At 49.3% G+C, this 17745-nt stretch overlaps 1 long non-coding RNA gene across 1 annotated transcript in view; it reads right to left on the bottom strand.

Moving 5' to 3' along the window:
• Positions 1-4371: 4371 nt before the first annotated feature.
• LOC116662075 overlaps positions 4372-17745 on the bottom strand; it is an 84987-nt gene continuing 71613 nt past the window's right edge. Inside the window, exons 3-4 of the long non-coding RNA XR_004318069.1 lie at positions 7233-7479; positions 4372-5666 (exon numbers count right to left, since the gene is read on the bottom strand). This is a non-coding gene — a long non-coding RNA (uncharacterized LOC116662075). The remainder of the gene's footprint in view (positions 5667-7232; positions 7480-17745) is intronic.

Here is a 17745-nt window from a genome sequence, read left to right as displayed (position 1 = left end):
TCGTGAGAGGGTTTTGAGCCAAGAAGTGACATAATCTGACTTACCCTTTTAATAGACTCATTCTCACTCCCAGATTGAGAAATGACTGAAGGTGAGGGAAAGGATGAAGCCAGGAGACCAGGCAGGAGGCTGCTCAGAGAAGCCAGGTGACAGACCATGGTGGCCTGGACCAAAGTGGAAGCAGTGGAGGGGGGAAAAGTGGTCAGTTCTGGACATAATTTGAAGGTACAGGTTGTGGAGTATGTGTGAGTGTGTGTATGTGTGTGTGTTAGGGGTTGTGAGGAGAATTTCTTACTGTTGCAGTAAAAAACCAAAGTTCGAGAAGCACTGCTCATGGAGCGATTATATTTTCCCTACATTTTATTCACTTGAAGGTTGACTCAGAGGTCTCATAACTGCTTCGAGTCCCTGGATGCCCAAGACTCAGGAGTCTGTGCCTATAATGGGGGAGGCGAGCAGATGGTCACTGTCATGGCTTCGTGGGAATGTCCGACATTTTCCCCTGAGGTCAGCAGAAGAAGAACCACCCATCTCAGGTGACCCACTGGATGGCTGGACATCATGAGCTCAGCAGACTTTGGTAGGCTGGACCCCTTCAATGGGGTTGCAAATCACAAATGGATAGATTTCCTCTTCTTCACTTTATACATTAAAAAATATAAGGTGTGGAGAACCATGGTGATGCACCCAGTATCCCAGATTTAGTTGGTGGTGGAGTTTCAGTTTCTGGTAGCTGCTCCCACCATGCATGGGAGCTGCTCTGAGCTGAGAGCCACCTTCCAGTTCTTGCTGTCCTTACTGATCTGATCTTTCTAGACAGCCCAGAGGCCTTCCCTTGTGAACAAGGCCTGCTGTGTGGTGGCCGGGGTGGTGGTGCATTCTGTTTCGCAGGTAGCCCCTTGACTGTCTGCCTGCAAGCTCTGGACCTCCACTGATCCAGGCAGGGAAGCCCAACCAACAGCAGAGGCAGCAGGGCACAATGACAGGCCAAAGCGAGGTGACAAACAGTGTGAGGTGTCCATTAACAGTGTGCTGGGCCCAGGCTATTGCTCTGAAACACCACTGAGGGTCAACAGCTATTGTGATTTTTCTTTTTAAGCGACAGAGTTGTTATGGGCTGAATTACATCCCCCCACCAAGTTCATATGCTAAAGCCCTAGCCCCCCAGGAGATAAGAATGTGACTGTATTTGGAGACAGGGTCTTTACGGAGGTGATTAAGATAAAATGAGGTCATTAAGGTGGACTTTAATCCAATATGACTGACTTTTTAAAGAAAAGTTAAGTTTGGACATAGATGACACAGACGGAGGACCACATGAGGACACAGGGAGAAGACCACCATCACCAAACCAAGGAGAAAGGCCTGGAACAGATCCTTCCCTCAGAAGGAACAGCTTGATCTCAGACTTCCCATCTCTGGAACAGTGAGACCGTGCATTTCTGTGGTTTAAGCCCCCCAGTATGGGGTACTTGGTTACAGCAGCCCAAGTAAACTAATACACGCATCATCCTGTTTTCTTAAGTTGCAGGTCAAAGCACGGTAAGTGTGGTCCGTCCTACTCCAGGCCTCATGTTTCCAGTTAAGGGGCAGCCACAGAGGCAGCAGCAGCCATGGAGTGGGGACAGGAGAGGTGTCAAGCAGAACACTTCCCTAAGCCTCTGCTCTCAGCATCCCCGCCCCCCTTCCCCACAGCCTCAAAGGGCTGGTCAGGGGCAGTCCACCAGCGGCTGCTGGAGACCTTTTCAGGCCCTCCGCACTGCCTAGAGGAGATGCCACAGCTAGAAGTTGCTCCTCTGAAAGCAGCTGCAAGCAGGGGACCAGGGAGGGGCTGGCCCTGAGGAATAGCCTTCTTCCTGGGTCTCTGAAGTCAGGTTCATGTGGGGCGGGCCCAGGTAACTCCCACAATCCTCATCAGGGAGCCAGAAGAAGCTCTAGCCTGTGGGTGCACCTGCTTGGCATCTCCAGTAGAGGAACTAGGTGCTGTTTTTAGCACACACACCCTTTCCTCTTTCTGTCTGTCTTTTTTTTTTTTTTCTAAATAAGAGAAGGCAGTTCCTTGGGTACCAGGAGCGAAAAAGAGGGAGGGGGCCAAGAAATGAAAGACTCGGGGAGTGTTACCCATAACAGTGGGCGTATTTTATGGAAAGCAGCCGACAATCAGTGTTTGCAGACGCCTTTTATTTTATATTATTTCCTCATCTGTTCAGCTTTCTTGGGCAGGAGCCAGAAAGTTAATATTCTCAGTCAAAGTCGGCCTTTTATCTGTCAGGTTCAAAATGAAACCAAGTCACTAGGGTTTTAAAGCATCTCAGCCAAAAGGCAAACACACCTTCTCAGCAGCTCTGGCCCAGGGGCTGTCGCTGGGGCTGCCACACCTGCGAGCAGCTCCCGCTGAGACCCTCTTACTGGGGCTTTTGATGATAGGTTGCTGTGGTTCCTTAACTGCGACATGGGTCACCCCGGGAGCCTGGCCTGGCTGTGCCTGTTGGCATCATCAGTATGGGAGCAGACAGTGCCCAGATCACCTCACCAGATCACACTGGGGCCAAGGGCAGTCTGGCCACTTTGGAGGTAGGTGGGAGGAAGGGTTGGGAGGGAGTGGTTAACCACTGCCTGCATTCTGCTTGGAGTCCTGAAAGGAGCCTCAAGGAGTAGTGGTCCGAACAGAGTGATGGTGGTTTTAAAACAGGCCTCCAAATTCTTTGACAGTCCCCCCATGATAAGGTGGAGCTCGCCCCCTCCCCTTGAATCTGGGCTAGCTTTCAGGACTCACATCTAACAAAGAGTAGCCAAGAGTAATGCTGTGTGATGTCCAAGGCTAGACGGTAAAAGGCCATACACCTTCCACCTGTCTCTCACAGAACAGCCACCTTGAGAGCCCTGAACAGCCATGTAAGAAATCTCTGTGTCCCCAGAGTAGCCATGCTGGAGGAACCAGGTGGAGAGCCCAGGAGCCCAGCTGTGCCAGCCCCCAGCTGTTGGAGTCTTCCCAAGCACCAGACGTGTGACGTCTCCACCTCCAGCCATTTGACTGCAGCAGCTTGAGACTGTCTTGCTGAGCCCAGTCACCCCAGAACCATGAGACGTAATGATAAAATGGCTGCTGCTGTGTTACCCCATTAAGTTTGTGGTGGTTTGTTATGCAGCAATACATAACCAGTACATTGACCCTCTCCCTTCTGATTTTGTCACCTCCAAAGTAAAACTGTGGAAGGTAGATCCCTTTATGCTGTACACATCCTCCCGACAGGACAGCTGGAAGGAATGGACTGCTAACCTCAGGTCAAAAGGCCTGAATTCCAGGTCTGACTCTTCCTGACATGACACCTTGGTCCACTTTCTCAACCCTTCTGGGCCTCAGTTTTCATATCTATAAAATGGGGATGATAGATAAGACTGGCTTCACAGAGATGTTAGAAGGGTCAAACGAGAGGGTAGATGTAACTCTTAGATTTCCCAATGCCCTGAGATATAAGATCTAGAAATAACACATTTCTCCACATTCCAAGTATATGGCCAGAAGATCTATGCAACCTGTAGCAAGTGTAACATACATGCAACTCTAAGAGGAAAGGGACCCTTTGTAAAATATAAGAACTATTCAGAAGCTCCCTCTGATTTTTATGCTCTGTCATAGGTTACGTGGGGACAACCAGTGAAGCCATTCAGCCATGCAGCTTAACTTCATTCTGGGAAGTCCATGGCTTTGTGGCCTTTTCCATTACACCCCAATCAAAGTGGGGGTTTCTACTGTCAATTTGGGGCCTCCCTTGTGTTCGGAGGTTACTTAAAATGCAATAGGGTGTCCCAGGGGCTAGAATTCCAGAAGCTCCCCCCCATATCAATTACTACCCAATACCCAACTCAGCTGGACTCAATAGCATATTTGAGGATCAAGTGAAATTAAAAATGGGCTCTGGGGGAGGGGATGAGGGGCGACAATTTTACCTCATGCTACACTGCCCTGCACTTAATCTGGACCCAGAATTTTCCTTGCCCTTCTAAGTGTTCTGCCTTCCGCACCAACCCTTTGGCGAACTTCTGGGGGCCTCTCCCCTCCTTACAATATGGCTGCTGCTAATAAAGGCGTAAATGCTGCAAAGCACTTATTACAGTAATATTATCTTTATATTACCCCAGCATTACCAGACCGTGCGCAGGGGCCGGGGAGGCGGGAGAACCTCTTCGGTGCTGTCAGTAATCGGAGGAAGGCAGTTTAGTTTAATGATAATGACTTACACTTACATAGCTGCCCTCATCCCAGAGGACCCTGGAGCACTTTACAAACACACTCTCACTCTGAGCCTTTCTAACAAACCTGAGACGCAGCAATGCTTATAAATAATATATACTCTGAGTGCCTCTATATACTGCAAGTGTATGATATAAATATGTATAAGTGTAACAAATATGATTTTTGCATGTTACATTTATAATCTTTAAAAAAAAATGGTGACCCATCATGGATGTGCAGCCACAAAACAGACTCACAGGGTGCAAAATTCAATAAATATCGATACTGCACAACCATTTACAACAGGTACCAGCCCGGGGCTTTTAAAAGCTAAGGAAATCATTCAGGGTCTACGTTCATTGGGTTCCTCTTTCACTGGGAAGGTCATTCTCAGGTCAAGTTTATTCAACCAGTTACAGCTCGGGGTGTGGCAAACACATAGATACGGACAGTCCTAGATGCTCACCAGGGCTGATTCTGAAGCCCTGACACCAATGCTGTGTGATTATGAACAAAGCACGAACCTTCTCTGGGCCTCAGCTGAATCCTTAACATAACCAGATATAAGGCTGTATGATAGATCATGGTGTTGCTCCCAATCCTTCAGACCCTTGCAATTTGAAAATTATACATGTATGCCCTTTGCCATGTGAATTTGCAGTACTTCACACTGGAGTAGGTGGAGTTTACTTTCCCACCCCATGGATTTCGGGTTTGGCCTGATTTCTGATTACTATTACCATGTAGCAAACTGCCCCCAAACTTAGTAATGTAAAACAACAACCATTTTATTACCTTCATGGATTCAGCGGGTCAGGAATTTGGTTAGGGCACAGTGGGGATGGCTTTTCTCTGCTCCTTGATGCCTAGAACCTCAGCTGGAAAGACTAGAGAGCTTGGGAATGACTCAATGGCCGGAGGCTGGGCTCACAGGAAGCGTTGTTCTCTCATGTGCCTAGAGCCTGGGCTGCCTCACAACGTGGTGGCCTCAGCATAGTCAGATTTCTAGCGTGGCAGCTCAGGGCTCCAGTGCAAGTGATCCAGTGACAAGGTGGATGCATCGCTTTTTATGACCCAGTCTTGAAAATCCAGTGTCCTCTATCAAAGGAGTCACAAGCCCATCCGGACTCAAGGTGATGGGAATTAGACTCTCCCTATTGATGGGAGGAATGTCAAGGTCACAGCTGTAGGGGAGAGTGTGGGATGGGACATATTGTTTGGCCATTTATATGAATTTTCCACACACTTAGTGCCTCGCCGTTACGTACAGTTCCACCATTCCTGTGGGTCAGGGGCTTGAACACAGCTTGGCTCAGTCCTCCACTGAATCTCGTCAGGCTGCAGTCTAGGTGTCTGGGGCTTGGGATCCTCTTCCAAGCTCACGTGGTTGTTGGCAGAATTCAGTCTCCTTATCTGTGAAGGGACTGTGCTAAGCATGATAAGAATCAATAGTAAAAACATTGATTGGGATGCTTGGGATGCCAAAAAGAGCTACATAAATGGTCTTTACTATTCTCCAGCTAGACAATAATAAAATAATAAAATTCCTGAGGTCTGGGACACTGTGTTATATTCGTTTTGAATGTACCATTAAACTTAGAACAGAACTAAGTGCGTGGCTGCGTGTCAAGGATTGCTGGCTGGCTGGATGCATTGAGGGATGGATAAAGGGATGAAGACTTGAGTACTCATTCGCTAGTACGGGTTCTCCAACCTGAGCATGTTGAAGGACTTGTTAAAACACAGATTGCTGGGTCTCACACCCAGAATTTCTGATTCACTGGGTCTAGGGTAGGGCCTGGGGATGTGCATTTCTGACAAGTTCTCAGTGATGCCGATGCTGCTGTCTGGGGACCGTGTTGTGAGAACCACTGATACAGGGAAGTGAGAAAGATAAATTGTGATGGTCTTATCTTAGTTCTAGTCTCTGTGGTCCCTTGGCAAGATAGCCCCACAAAGTTCCCTTCCAACTGAGAACTTATATTTAATTATGTTTAAATCCTTAAAAAGAAGTCTGGCCTGAGTGGACCCTTGGGTGAGGAGGCCAGAAGACTAAATACAAGTCAGTTGCTCTTCCCCTAAGTTTTCATCCATCTAGAACCTTGACTTCCAGTTCTGCTTTGCATTCAACTCCCTTCCATCCCACCCTCCAGCCCTCCTGAGCCCCACGTGCTCAGGAAGCCATCTGTCTGGGCACGTGTGTGTCAGACACTCTGGGCAAAGCCACTGAGTGTTCTAATCTATACACCGCATCCCCTACGCTGGAAGTCTCCAGAAGAGTGACAAGAGAACAGCCAATAGGTGGGCCAAGACTCAGGGAACTAATTGAAGAACGACTCCTCTGCGGGGCGTTAATACCTTGCAAAGAAGTGAATCTACTGGCATTTTTTTAAGAGTTTAATAAAAATATATATGCACCGTGAGAAAATCACAGCAATAATTCCTTGCACCTTTGTTCCAAGAAGCCCAAAGCACTCCCCATATATTATCATATTCATTATCCTATTTTCTTCACATTTCTCATTAATTTTTTTTCTGAGGTGATATATTAATATGAAATTCTAAATCACATTAAGGAGACCAAGAGCCCAACTCGTTCTCCTCACCCTAACTCCACCTTTCTCTTCTCCTCTTTCCATCCATCATCTTCGCTGCCCCCCTCCTTCTCCCACCCAGGGGAGGGGAAGTCAGAAGCTGGTAAGCAGCTGGTAAGCGGTTAGAAGACTGGAGGAGGGCGGGCATCAAAGTGCTGCTTTGCCAGTGGGCTGCTCCCTCCCCAGGACCACTTGATCAGACCAGGACTCTGATGCTCCGCAGGGAAGGGAAGCTGCCTTGCAGCCTGACTCCCCTTAATGGGTGGAAAACCTACTCCTCCAGCCTCGCATGCAAGAGGGAAAGAATCAGGCTCATTACAGATATTATCATGCAGCACTTCATATTTCAAAGAGCTTTATAATCGCTAATTAGTTATTGCCAGAGAATATGGAAATGGTACCTTGCTGGAATCTCGCAGCCTGGAGGCCAGACTTCCGCAGCGCAGCACGGCTGGCCCGGCCTGGCCTGGCCTGGCCTGCCAGGGATTCAGGAAGTGTGGCCGATTCCAGGGCAGAAGGCACGTGGCTTTTAGTCCTGGCCGGTGTGGTTCTGAGTGGATGCTCCTGGGGTCATCAGACTGCATTCTGTCTGCTTAGGAAGAACCCAGAGATGGGCTACTGCTTCGGGTGGTCAAAGAAAACATGCAGCTGAAAATGAAAACAGCAGTCTCAGCCAGAAGAGTCAATGAAGCATGTGCCCTTCCCACTGTGCTGAGTTCGATTCCCCATCTGATGACTGGACGGGGCCTGGGCTTCACACTCAGGCTTTGTCTGTATGCACAGCAATGGTGAGCTCATTCCAGAGCCTCCTGAAGATCTCAAGGGCACACAGGTGTTCTGATAAGGTTCAGAAGCGCCCTGTTCCTATTCTTTTTAGCTAAGGAATTGCAACCACAGGGCTTGAATGGACATTAGGGTGTCTCCCCCTCCTACCCCGGCCGGTACCTACTCCATCCTGACTAACTCTTCTTTCAAAAACAATTCTTGAAGAAGGTGAAGATCTACTGTCTGCTGCCCCCTCCAGAGAAAGGAGGGATGAGGAGCAGCCTCATTCACCCTGGATAACCTCGATCTCATTTGAATTTCATTATAAATCCACTCAGAAGCTGGAGTCAGCAGGGGCCTCAAGGAGGCGGGCCCTGGTCTGGCTGACTCAGCCTTCTTGGAGGGACGTTGTCTCTCTTGGCTGAGAAGGGAGGACGCAGGGAGCACTTTTCTTTAAGGCTCCATCTTCATCTTTCCTGTAAATGGGGATGAGGAGGCACTATCTGAAAGAAAACTCTGAGTAGGGGCAGCAAAAGCTTTCCTTCTGGCAAAGCTTGCCCACATACGTCAGATCAGGATGGGACAAAGGCTCAGGAAGCACTCTGGTTTACAGAAAATTTTGCCAGGGCCCCAGACGTGGGAAACTCCAGAGGTGTTCCAGCTCCCAAGGGGTAATCAGAAATCCAAAACCCAGATGCCCCCAGCTTTCCTCTCTTCCTGGCAATGGGACATGCAGAGGCCACTCAGTGGCCTTAACATTATACTTCCCTAATAACTCCAGTGTTTGTGCCAAAGCAGAGCGAGGACGAAGGGATGGAGAAGCATATCTGCGGAATAAGGCCTCAGTCTCTCTATTCGGGAAGCAGGTGTCTACAATACCCAAGACTTTGCATCTGAGAGAGACGTTTTGCCACTTGCTGGCGGGTTCTCTATCAGAAGCTGTCTGTTCTTAGCACATAACTGTGCTGTGAAAGAGACTGATGTAGCCCTGGACCTAATTTCTCAGCACTCCAGCAGGGGAGAAGGCACCTCGTCCTTGCCTGCATTGCAGATGGCAGCCTTCATAATGAGAATGTAGCGAGCGAGTAGGGACAGGGGTCTGGGGTGGGGCGGTGGACCACACAGACAGGTTTCCAAGGGCCTTTGGGAACAAGCACTTCTGCAATCTGGGTCCTCCTAGGATAAGACAATGGGCCCCTCCTGTCTTTCCTTCCTCCCCTAGTTCCATGCTGAGGCAGCTGGCTAGGAGGTCCCAGCTGAAGTCTTCCTGTAGAGCTTAAACTGCCACTGCATGTCCTCTTAACACTTGCTCCCCACCCCTGAGGTCTCAGAAGTCAAAGGCAGGAGTCTGCTCTGGTTAGGGGTGGAGAAGTCCCATCTTCTTTAGGATTTCTAGGCCAAAATGGCCTCCCTCTCCCTCCTGCTACCCAGAACTGCCATGAGGTTCCCCAATCCAGCCTTCCTCTTCAGTCTGGCTCCATTCAGATACTCCAAGCAAACAAAATACCCTGCCAGGACAAAAGCAACCCAGAGCCTTGCTTCTCAGCTCTGCAGGCAGTTGGAAGATGGGCCCCTGGGAAGATGGGCCCCTGGGAAGATGGGGTAGGCACAGCCCTTAGCTCCCCAGTTCTCTGGCTCCAGCTTTCAGCCACCTGCATCACCATGAGAACAGAACACCAAAGGAGCCTGCAGGAAAACTCCTTTCCTGATCTGCTAAAATCCACTCTGCTCCCTGTTACAGATCTCACTGAGCGTGCAGGCACACACCCACACATGCACGCTCACTCACACACATGTTCTGGTTGTGTCCTTGGCCCTGAGATACCTCTAGCTTTAGATTTCAATTCTATTACAACAGGGTAACCATCAGGACTGGGAGTGGCAGTGGAGGGGTTGCTCCCCGTCTGGGCAGAGGGAATGTTCCCATTCAGTTGGGTGTCCCAACTAAGGACAGGTAGCAGGTAGAAGGTGAACTTTTGGAAAATCAGAAGGAAGGAAGGAGAAGGAATAGGAAAGGTGTGTGTGTGGGAGTGGGGAGCCTGGATGAGGGAGACAGTGCCCCTGATGAAGTTGACAAACTGAGTGGGAGGTGCTTGGAGGCTGACCTCAGAGCTCTTCTCTGACCCCAGACAGGGGACACGATGTGAAGAAAGTAGTTTTGGAAGTCAGGTGACTTCCTGCCCAACCTTTGGCCAGGAGGTCACTTAACTTCTCTAATCTCAGTTTTCCTACCTCTAAAGCAAAGATAATGACACTTGTCTTTAAGAGGTGCTGGGAGGAGGAGCAATGATGTCTATAAAGAGCCTGAAACAGAGGATCACTTCAACAAATGGCTGCTATTCTCATGGCACCTAACCGAGACGGGATATTGGAAGGTGTCAGTTCTGGGCCCCATTCATAGGGGACAACGCAGGACACACAATGATGTGCTTCCTTCCTTTATGGTAAAGCCGTGCCCCTTGTGACTCATTCTAGTTGTCCAGTACTGAGCGAAGGGGTGAAGAGTGGCAGTGGTTGTAGGTTACACTGTCACCTGCAGGAATGGAGGCTGGGGAAGGGGCAGCGTATATGATTAATGTAGTGTGTGGGCGGATCCCAGGACAAGCTGCAAGGAGAGAAGAAATGCACAATTTTTTCCTGCCCCTGGGGAAACAGTTTTCTGATGGCTTGAGCTTTGGCCAGAACCATCAGCAAAATCAGAGACACAGGAAGCCACAGGTATGCAGCCTATCGACACAGGGAAAGGATAAAGAGGAACTCCCAGCTTTGTAGCCACCTGCCCTAGACAAATGAGACTGCTTCTCTGGCTGCTGTCTTGAGAAAGTGTTTCCAGATCATTTTCTCATCCATTCTCTGAGCTTCTGGGGCATCTTGATCAGCATAACACTGAGCACAGGGAGGCCGTCAGTGTAATGGTTAAGGACCCAGATTCTGGAGGCAGACCTCCTATGTTTGAATTCTGGCTCTACAATTTACCAGCTGTGTGACAATTTCAATGTGCCTCCCTTTCGTTTCCTTATCTGTAAAATGGGAAGACTTAGCACAATGCCAGATACAGGGTAAGCACTCTTGCAACATTGGCTTTAATGATTACAGTCCTTGGCCCGTTGCCCAGCATTGGGAACACCTCTCAGGAGGAGGACGGGTGAACTACGGCTTTGATGCTGATACAAAGGGCGGGGAGAGCGGGCTGTTGCGCAGAGCACCTGGCATCACCATTTACTTTTAGCTTCTTGCGGCCACATGGATCCTCAGCGCGCTCCTCGCCTAGCCATTCTCTTGGGGGCTGCCTGGCAGCAGGCTGCTCCCCTAGTCACGATACACTGATCCCCTCCAGCCGCGCTTTCACTTGGCTCCCCGTGGGCGCCCTCTCCCGAGCTAGACTGCCACGCTGAGGCGTATCCAGGTACCGCCTCCGGGGCTGCCCGCGCGGCTCGAATCCCCCGCGGGCCCAGCAAGCCAAGCACAGTCGGGCGACTCAAGGCTGCCCTGGGCCCCTCTACCTGCCCCTCTCTCTCAGCCGGCCGCGGGGAGGGCGGGAGCGCCCGGAGCTGAGATGCTGCCTTCTCCCGCACTGCAGAGCGCGCCTCGCGACCTGGTCTGGATAATCCGCCCTGGGCTGAGACGGACAGACTTTGGCTCATCTAGGGGCAGGGCCTGCGGAGGCGATGGCCGCCCTCTGGGAGGCAGGGGTGGCGGAGGGTGGGGGATGAGGGGGTGTAGGCGCGGTAAGGAAGGGACTAGGAAGATTATGGAGAGGAGGGGGAAGGGAGGTGTTCCGGGTGGAAATGGGGGGAAGGGAAGGAAGAGGAGGGGGAGAAAGGGATAACACCGGGTGGGAAGGAAGGGGAATAATGATACGTGAGGAGGAAAGGGGGAGGGGAGGGTGAAGGGGAGGCAGGAAAGGAAAGGAAAGGAAAGGGAGTGACGGCAAAGAAGAGTGGGGGAGGGGAGGGGAGGGAGGAGGAGAAAGGAAAGCAAGGAGGGGGTGAAGAGGAATGGGGGAGTCCACAGAGCTAAGGGAAGGGAGAGGAAGGGGAAATGGTGGGGGAAGGGGTCCAAGAGGGGAAGGAAGGGAAGAGAGGGAGTAGGAGGCAGGATGGAATGGAGGAAGAGGATGGGAAACCTTGGGCTCCACTTCCTGTCCCCTAGGACCCCAGCACCCCCAAAACTCCCTTACACACATTTCCATGGGGATTTTGTGAAAAGGAGCCATACAAGAGGGAGAATAGGGAAAGAGGGCTCTCGAGAAAAGCTCAGTGTGTAAGAATTCTGAAGTAGTACATTCCGACCTTGGACATCAGAGAGTCTGGATGCAAAACAAAGGTCCTGATCCACTGCCAGGCCAGACAGGCCCAGGGAAAAGTCAGTGACTCCAAGTTCAAATCCCTCTTCTGTCTGGGAGGTTCACGGTCACATGGCCTTGGAAGCAGGTGGCAACTTGCCCTGAGCACTAGTTATTACGTTTATAAAATGGGGATGATTTAAATGCCTGCTTTACAGAGATGTTAGAATTAAATTAGGTTAAACAAACAAACAAAGAAATGGAAAGGCCTTGATCTCGGTGGTCGTGACCCAGCATTTCATTTAGTGCCTGCAGGAGACATGTTGGTGCCCTACCTGGGCTGGCGCACCCATGCCCCAGCTGCTGTGTGTTGGCTGACCCCTTCTCAGAAGGGAGCCCCCTTCCCCAAAAATGCTTGGGAGATTACCATCTCTGTCCCCTGGGGCTACTGGCAGCCACTGCCTCTCAAAACAGGGGCTGGGAGTGGATTCAAACCCTCACCTTCCCTCAAGTTGGGCAACGCCAGAGCTCCCCAGGGGATCAGGCTGAGTCGAGACTTATCTGAACCCACATCTGTCCAGCTTGCCCCTGCCCCATCCTGCTTCCCTCATTCCATCCTGAGAGCCCTCCTCCATCAGGCCACTGGCCCCCTAAATTCCTATTTCAGGCTCTGATGCTAGAGAACCCTACTCAAGACAGACCTTCCTGAGAATTACTTGTCAGTGTGCCGGGGCCAAAAATGGGCCTAAGATTGGTGACAAGGTCCCACGGAGATGGAAGGGCCACACACAGCTCTGCTCTTACCCAAAGGGGCCACATCAGGCCAGCTCTATGAGCCTCTGGCAGATTCCAGGCTGCCCTGAGCTGGTCTTGCCTGTCCTGGGAGTCTTGGAAAAGGAAGTTGGGTGGGATTCAAATGATTTGAAGTAAAAACAAACAGGGCGGGGTATCCCCCCAAGGCTATGGTGTCCTGGGACACCAGGCAGCCACCAGCCCTTGCAAACATGGCTGACGCTGAACCTCAAATATTCCAAAATGGCCCCTGAGAAGATTGCAGGTGGGGAGGCTGGTGGAAGGGGAGGCTGTTGATCTTGGGGGCTGGTGGAGATGGGAGAGTCTGGGAGTAATTTAAAGGATGAGAAGGAGTCAGGGCACACTTGAATGGGGGAGGTGCCCACAAAGCTTCCATTTTGTGTGCAATTAGTCAAGGGATGCCCTCATTTGCATAAGGTTCATAAATTTGCATAAAATTGCTTGAGGCCCTAACCACCAGTACAGAAAATAAAATAACATGAATCAATTAGCAGGACTGGCTGCAATTGGAGCAAGCCTGGTGTTAGGGAATCCTTCTCCTAACTCAGGAGCACTGGGTGGGCAGGAAGGCTGCAGGAAGGTGACCCCTCCAGACCAGTTCAGTTGCCCCCAGAGGAAATCATTGCCCTCACCCTGCCCCAGGGAGCCACAGGGCAGTTCTCGGAAGTAAAGACTAACAGTTGGGCACAGGAGGTATGAAATCAGGGCCTGAGCAGATGCAGGCAGCAGGTCTCAGCTGGCGGAGGAGGTGTGAGAGGACCACACGGATGAAAGGACGCGAGGAGACGGGTCCAACGTGTAAAAGGAGGGATGCTCATCATCCCATCTCCATGTTTACTGAGGGCCTTTGCAGCCTCTGGCCTGAGCCGCACAGAGTCTCATTTGGTTCTCATAACAATCACAGGAAACCAGTACAATTACCCCACTGTAGAGATTCAGAAACATAAGTTCAGAGGAGTTACAGATTTGTAGCAGCAAATGGCAAACCTGGGCCTGTCCAGCTCCAGAGGCCCATAGCAAGCTCCCAGTGAGAACAGCACTAGGCATCCAGCAGGAGTGCAGTAAATATTTGTTGAATAAATGACTGTCGTATGTGGAGATGAGCTTTGAGGGAGGTGAAAGTCAAACCAAGGATGCTGTGGGGCAGTTCTTAAGGGAAAACAGGTTAAAAGTGAACCATAGGATGCAATTCCCTTAAAAAAAAAAGCAAGCCCGATCAGTCATCTCGGGAGCCTGGGAAGACACAGGTAAATCACATTTCTCCCCCATTGTAATTTCTATAAGCTGGCCTTTTGGTTCCTCTGTGGCATCGCCCCATCTTACACTCTCTGCTTGCCTACCTTCTGAACCGTGCCTTGTGCCCTTTGACATGCTGCCCTTTCAATTCTGGTCTGGAACCTGTGGTCCTTGGTGGCAAAGCCGAAGCCGTAGCTAAGAAGCCAAGGTGGTGGTGCCTAAGCCCATTTCCCACTGCTGAAACTACATGGGCTCTTATCTTTCATTCCCATCCACTAGTAAGGCTTCGCTGATGAATTACCAATTTCTCTCTCCATCTCTCCCCTTCTCTTTTGCACTGACCCTGCTGGTTTATAAGAACTCTCAGGGATTTTTTTTGCCTCTGCTCTCTCCCTGAACCTCCTCGTTTCCCAGAGCCACTGTTAATGAATCAAATTGCCCTTCGACTTGAATTACGGGGAAAACAGCCTCGCTCACTACTCGCAGTAGATGGGGTGGCTGCCCCCAGATCCACACTGGCCTCATTGCAACAGCTCAGAGTGGATGTTTATTTTTGAATCTCGCATCCTTTATCTGAGAAAATGGACTACCGATGGGAAACAATTACCTACCACTTACCCCACAGGGCTTATGGGAGCAGATGGCACGTGCGATGGAGAAGCAGCACAGTGCATTAATGTCATCAGCAACGATCACAGCTATAATGAGCCCACATCACGGGGACTGAAAACCAGAGAGAGGAAAGAGCAACAGCTGGGCACTTCAGCCAGATGTGGTTGCAACCACCCAAATGGCTTGTTCCAGTTTCACTTAATGGGCAGAGAGCGATGTGCAGCTACGAGGTGAGCCACAGAAAACAGCCCCTGCTTTCAACCCTGCCCATTATCAGGAAGCCACTCTGCAGGGAGCACGAGGTAATTCATTGTTTACCTGGGCCCACTGAACTGCTTTCTTCTGCTCTGACTGAACAAAGCACGTGTGCGGGTGTGCGCGTGTGTGTCTGTGACCACAGAGTGCCTCTGCTAATTCTGCCCAGAAGGAAATGCAGGAGACAGTCCTAGCAAGGTCTATAAAGCTAGAAGTAATGTTCAAAGAAAATACACAATGGATGTGAGGAAGACCTTCAGTGACACGTCATGATTTGCTGAATTCAGAGGCTATGATATCAGGGACCGCAGAGACAGAACGGCAGGTCAATTTCTTAACTATAGAAAGGACAAAGATGAGGACCAATGATCCAGCCAGCGTCCCTGACACTTCAGAGGGGTTTGGGCAGAAAAGGAAAACTCGTCCCACTGTAGGGTCTCCCAGACCCTTGCCAAGCTTGCATCACAACCATAACTTTGCTCCCTACTCCCACTCTCCCACCACCATTGCTCCTGGCTTTCTCAAAGCTCAGAGCAGGTTAGGGATGCCTTCAGATTCTTTCTTCACCCTCCCAGCTGGACCACGAAGTGCATTCTACACAAACACCAGGAACGTGTAGGGTCTTAGCACATATTCTGGTTCCTAATGTTTGGCGGATAGGTTCATCTTACTAGTTGTAACCAAGTGAGAAGGTTTTTGCTGGCTGGCATCTGGCTGCAGGCAATGGATAAGCTCTTGAAAATGCACAGCCAGATTCAACAGAATTCAAGAAATAGAATTCCCCCCAAATTGTACCACTTTGAGGAGCATCAATATTTACAGTGATTATTTAACATTAAAATTACAGAATGCAAAAGTGGGAAGTAAACATAGAGAGGAGATCTTGCACAATCCCCTCATTTGGCAGAGAAGGAAACTGAGGACCAGAGGGGGTGAATGACTTGCCCAAGGTCACACAGCTTATGACTGCCTGGCTCCACTTGATAATCTAGGCCCCCAGACTCTTGGACCGATACATTTTCTACTACATGATACACTTTATCCAGCTACTATCTGTCCTTCTTTCTTGTCACAACATAGATTTATTTGTTAACCTTTTTGTGTAAACGAGGATGATGTTTGTCAATATTAAGCTTAAGCATTTCATGTTTTAGTTAATCTTCCCTTCCACATTTTTTTTAGTCTCTGTGAATGCAGGGGAACCCCTCAACCCACTTGGTCTGGCTTCTGTCTCAAGCACTCCAGTGAAAGTGCTCTTTGCAACTACCTATTTGTTGCTATATTCAAAGGACATTTACCAAACCTCATTTTACTTAACACCTTGGCACCATTTGACCCTGTTGACCCCATCTGCTTCCCAGAATGCTCAGGCTCGGCGCTGCTCAAAAAGCATGTTTTGTGAACCAGTACTACAGTCAAAGTGGTGCTGGTCTGCAATGAGGTAAGTACAGAAACTAAGAGTAATCGAAACTTTTCTAGCAATTCAACAGAATAATTTTTGTCTGCTGAATCTAATAATAAAAATGGAGTTTGTATTTTGAAAGTCTTTAATTTTGTATTAATCCATTGTTACTGCATCTTATAACAAAAATATTGTCTGTGACACATTGAGGGGGGAAAAACTCTAGTCCTTCTCCAAAGATAATAATAAGAAGCACTTCTACAGGCCCTTCCCTTTTCTGAATCCAGTTTTCCTGGCTTCCCTTCCACTCCACTCTTCTGGAAAGTTCCCATGTTGTCTTTATTTCTTCTACCCACAAAGCTCTGATGAATGCCTGTTCATCATTTGGATCTCAGCAGAGAGGCCACCCCTCCAGGAAGTCTCTCCTCTGTGCTGCTGTCGAGCTTTGTACTGTTCATATAGTCCACACAACAGTACACATCCGACTCCATTGCAGCTGAAAAACATCATTGTTTCCCCAGCCGCTAGCCCAGTTCCCAGCATGCAATTGACCTTTGTGGGATGAATGAGTTTCACCGGACGTGGCCTTGGGAGCACACCCTTCACCAAGTTAAAAGGTGTTTTCTGTCCACTCATTTCCTCCTTTTTTCTTGGTCCTCCCTAACTCTTGCAGTAGGCATTCTGATAGTCAAATTTTAACAGTGAATTAAAAAGTGGTACAATCTCTCCTGTGGCCCAAGTTAAAGTCAGAAAACCCCAGGTTGCAAACCATCCTATATATGATACGATTTCCCTTCTTTGGGGGGGGGGGGAGGGACAGCAGTGGAGTTTCACCCAGAGATCTCATCCCTATGGTCTGAGTGCATCCTGGGAATCTACCAGCCTCTGTGGAAGAAATTGCCTCACCTTGATTTAAGCACAGATGGGGAGCTTGGATCTAAGTCCTGGGCAGGTAAAGTGCTACCTACCAAGTGGAATGCCACAGCCTTCTCTGTCCTATGCCTCAGTGTCCTGTAGGGTGAATGAATGGCAGCCAGGGTGACCAGTGGAGTGCTAAGCTGAAGGGGGGACTAATTAGTGATCCTATAGCACACTGAAAATAGAAATGTCAAGTGTTGCTATTAATAATCATGTTTCCTTTGCTCCGGTTTCCAAGATCCCAAAACCTCTGGAAAGTAATGAGAAACGTGATTTGGAGGGAAAGGAGAGCTGTAACTGTAGTGTACCTCAGCATGACTGGGAAAAAAAAAATCATAAGATGAATATGTTGCCTTTCTAGAGTAACACTGAAGACTGAAATCCTAAGAAAAATGTTAACTGTTTTAATACACAAGAATGTAAAACTTTGGCATTGTTAAAAAAAAAAAGAAAGAAAGAAAGAAAGGGAAAAAGAAAAGCCAGGAACAAAGGACAAATGAAAAACCAGGCAAAGCATTTTTTACACAGACAGCAGTTGAAAGAAGAGGATCCTTAATATGTAAAGTGCTCTTAAGATCAATAAGAAAGTAAGGTATACCCAAATAGAAAAATGAGCAAAAAGCATAAG

This window comes from Camelus ferus, chromosome X, assembly GCF_009834535.1.
Source record: "Camelus ferus isolate YT-003-E chromosome X, BCGSAC_Cfer_1.0, whole genome shotgun sequence".
Taxonomy (NCBI): Eukaryota; Metazoa; Chordata; class Mammalia; order Artiodactyla; family Camelidae; genus Camelus; species Camelus ferus.
The sequence above is the reverse complement of the archived record's forward strand: the minus strand, read 5'-3'. Positions and strand labels throughout refer to the sequence as shown.